The sequence below is a fragment of the Salvia miltiorrhiza genome, chromosome 1, assembly GCF_028751815.1.
Source record: "Salvia miltiorrhiza cultivar Shanhuang (shh) chromosome 1, IMPLAD_Smil_shh, whole genome shotgun sequence".
In the NCBI taxonomy this organism is placed as follows: domain Eukaryota; kingdom Viridiplantae; phylum Streptophyta; class Magnoliopsida; order Lamiales; family Lamiaceae; genus Salvia; species Salvia miltiorrhiza.
The window spans coordinates 43889010-43893096 of record NC_080387.1 but is presented as its reverse complement, the minus strand read 5'-3'; the positions used below and the strand labels follow the sequence as shown (position 1 = coordinate 43893096).

Sequence of the window (4087 nt, the reverse complement as noted above, 5' to 3'; positions counted from 1 at the left end):
ACTAAAAGCCCTTAAAGACTTTCCTTGAGAGATGACACTGGGTCAACTTACCATCACTAGGATGTCCTTGTTCTATTGCAAGTCAAACTAGAGGTGTTCTAGGTTGAGTCAGGGACTAAATCTCACTCTATATAAAAATGAAAAGTCAATTATTCATTTTTAAATATGGATAATATTGTAAAATGTATACTACCGAGTATTTATTATGTTAACATAATGTACAATCAAGTGTATTTTGTAATTTCTACATATGTATTTTTGCAAAAGACGTGGAGCGTGTAACTTTCTTATTTTTGTAATATCTATTGTTCTTATTTTCTCAAATTCATTATTTTAGTAAGGAAAGAAATACATTATTTTCTCAATTTTTTTTTTACTATTTTAGTAAGGAGTGCTTCCAAATATTGCCCTTATTATTATGGCTTCCGTTGTCTAAGAGCATCCACAATGCAGAGCCAACGTGGGCTCTTAAATGTGGTCTCTACCATTTAAGAGCCCACTCTCCACAATGAGAGAGCTCATCCTTGGCTCTCTAATTTCTTTTTTTATTTTGTATTTAATTTTATTATTATTTTTAATTAAATTTTACAACTCAAATTTCATTAAATTTAAAAATTAACCCTACATTGATTGAAAATAAAAATTGCAATACAATTAAATAAAGTCCTAAATTACTTTAAAAAAACATAAAATAATTAATAAAATAAACTAAATAGTGTATTTTTTGTGGATGTGTAATATATAAAAATGTGTGCTTATAGTGATAATTAAATATGCTTTAATTATTAGTGAATTATATTAAAACATTAAGCCCAAGTCCAGCCCATCGCAACCCAAATTTAATTAGCAAATTCATATTACTATATAGGGGTAATTACGCCAAAAGCCATGAATTTTGGCCTGATTTCAAGACTTTCCATAAACTTCAATTTTTACCTTCAATTCCCCGAATTTAAACACTTGTTAAAATTTTTCACGGTTTACATAGATCCCCAAATTAAAAACTGACGTGGCACTTTTTAAATTGCCGGAAATGTGACGTGGAATTGTCGGATGAAGAATAAAATGACGTCGTTTAGATGGGATAAAACGACGTCGTATAGTCATGTATTTCATCTCTCTCTCAATCGGAGCAGGCACAGTAGCAGCGGCGGTTCAGTCGAGCTCGGCGGAAGTCGACCACAGCAGCTACACAGACTTTGCCCGCCCTTCTCTAGAAGTCGAGCACAACAGCAGTGGCGGTTCGCGCAGCCCAGAGCCAACGGCCCCTTTGCGCCCTTGTCTCTCACCGCCGGCGACATTCGCGTAGTCCTCAGACCGCCGCTGGAGGAGATCCCCGCTGCTCCACTTGAATAATCTAGCTAAAAATCAAGGACGCGGAAGGGGATCTATCAGATCCTCGGACCACCGCTGGAGGAGATCCCCGCAGCTAGGGTTTTAAAACCATGCCTTCCGCCACAGCCCTTCGCCGCCCTATCATTTGGATCAAGAAACAACGATCGAAGACGAGGCGCGGCGCTGCCGCGAATCGGAGCATCTTCGATTTTTTGAATCGCATCTAAACAAAGTTCACCATCTTCGAAATTTATGCAATTACTCCAGTATTTCTTTTCCATCTCCGATGCGATGAAGGTGAAGTGGTTGACGGCGGCGGAGGCAATGACGGCGTTGATGGAGGTGAGGTTGACGGCGGTGGAGCAGAGGTAGGTGGTGAAGTGGCGGTGGAGCAAAGGTTTGCGGTGATGGTGATGGAAACTTTTTTTTTTGTTTTTTTTATTTATTATTTATTATTTTTCAAGTGTCAAATTTTGAGTCCAAGTAAGCGCCACATTAGTCCAATATTACCACATAGATGCCATTCAGTTTGCTGCTCACCGAAGGTGAAAAGTATGGAAAAATTGAACAAGCGTTTAAATTCAGGGAATTGAAGGTAAAAATTGAAGTTCATGGAAAGTTTTGAAATCAGGCCAAAGTTCATGTGTTTTGGCGTAATTAACCCTACTATAAAATATAGAAAATTAGGTTGAAAGTTGTATATGCAGCGCGGCTTCGTCAATCATCTTCTTCGTTCTTTCTTTACTTTTCTTTTACAAATCTTGCTATTGTTTTGATTTTTTTTTATATATAAATTCGACCGAAAATTCGCTGATCGGGCGGTGCATAGCACGCGCCCAATCCTTTCACCGTTTGAGCCCGGAGCGCAGGAGGGGGACGGGCTCGTGAGCCGGTGGTGTGGCAATGGGGTAGGGTGCGGAGCAGTGGGGGCTCGAGACTTTTTACGAGCCCCCATTGTGGATGCTCTAAAACTCAAACAAAATTCTTCAAGTTCTTTTTTCTTCTTTTTTTGTCTGAATTTCATGATTCCACAATCCACATTTCCCAGCACAAAGATCGGCCATTTTCACCCAAGCCCAAAATTGATTTTGAGAAGTCATAATGAATTGAGTCAGAGGGTTTTTTAGGACAATAACTTAGGTTGATTTGGAAATTAGGACAATAACTTTCGGATTTGTAAAAATAGGACACTAATTAATAAGCGTTGCATCTGCAGGACATTTATGAGTCAATTATTGAATTTTGGAACTTTTTTGCACGAACCAAGCACATCACAACCTGCACAGAGGGGTTGATTATGTGGCAAACACGTCATTTTTACGGCTCCAAATAGGATGTCATGTGCTTGGTCCATGCGGAAAAGTCCAAAAATTCGATAATTGGCCGAGAAATGTCCTGCGCGTGCATCACTTATTAATTAGTATCCTATTTTTACAAGTTCGAAAGTTATTGTCCTAATTTCCAAATCAACCTAAGTTATTGTCCTAAAAAAGCCTCTGACTCTAATGAATTAGATGATCTTACTCATAATCTCTGAAGATTCTCACACCATGAAATTAGATGGGTGATGCTAAGGAAAATGGGAGCTTTCTTTAGAATCACTCTTTATTTGATACAACATAGTCAATGATCTAAAAAGTCAAAATTATAGTGTGATGTCCATTTTCTGTCCATTACAAAAACATCATTACTTTCTTTGCCATAGTATCTATAGATTTTATTTTTATGTAATGAACACTAAATGATATCTTCAATATCAACAATTTTTTATTTTTTATTTTTATTCTTTTAAATTTTAGTTGAAAAAAGGGAACAGGGGGAGGAGAAAGAGAAAGGGGTCGTTCCGCACTTCCGCTTCAGCTCGTTCTAGGGTTTGAATTCTATGGAAATTTAGGAAAATGCAAAATAGTCCAATATTTATATTCCTCGTGCAAAATAGTCCCTTTATGTAATGATACTATGAAGTACTAGTACTAGTTACTTTTTCGGAAAAATTTAATTTTACATTACACTAATATAATTTTACAAAAAATATGATATTTGACAATGAAAACTTCAGTCTATTTATGGTTTCCGACGGATCTGCTACCCAGCCACTTTAACTCAACAACCATCGGTAATATGAGAGACGAGAGACCTAAGCATTTTTAAAATATTTAAAATTGTATGGAAAATTAACATGTCCCTTTTAAAATACTTAAAATACAAAATCTTACAATAGGATTATGGATGATTAAACCATATACTACATCACAGAAGATGGGGAATTCATAGGAATTCAGGTACTATAATGTACCTTTAAAAAAATTTATTCATTATATTAAATAAAATCCCAACAAGTAAATCATATTTTAAAAAATGTAGCGATTTGTTCGAGGCCGCAATCAAAACCCAAAGAGATGAATGGCACGGAGAATCACTTCAATATTGCCAACCTTCAATGCAAGTTTTCATCATAGATATAAAATCGACGTCCTTGCTCTGCAAATTGGCTTATTCCAAAAATTTCAAGAATATCACTTTGAAGAAACGAAAATTAACTGAAATAATAAAGTCATATCGAAAAATGACAATTTTAACAGAGAAAAAGATAGAAATTGAGAAGAAGTCGATGGAAGAATTTATGCAGTAGAAGAAGAAGTTGAGAGATTAAAAAATAAAAAACAAACAGAGACGAAAAAGAAGAGGAGAGGCGCAGGTTGAATATGAAGAAATTAGGGCTGCTTCTTGCCTTTTATACTAAGTAGAATAT

At 36.0% G+C, this 4087-nt stretch overlaps 1 non-coding gene across 1 annotated transcript; it reads right to left on the bottom strand.

The window, feature by feature from the left end:
* Nucleotides 1-3692: 3692 nt before the first annotated feature.
* LOC131007403 (small nucleolar RNA snoR86) lies at nucleotides 3693-3817 on the bottom strand. Its single transcript, XR_009096105.1, has one exon. It is a non-coding gene; the product is annotated as a small nucleolar RNA snoR86 (small nucleolar RNA).
* Nucleotides 3818-4087: the final 270 nt, after the last annotated feature.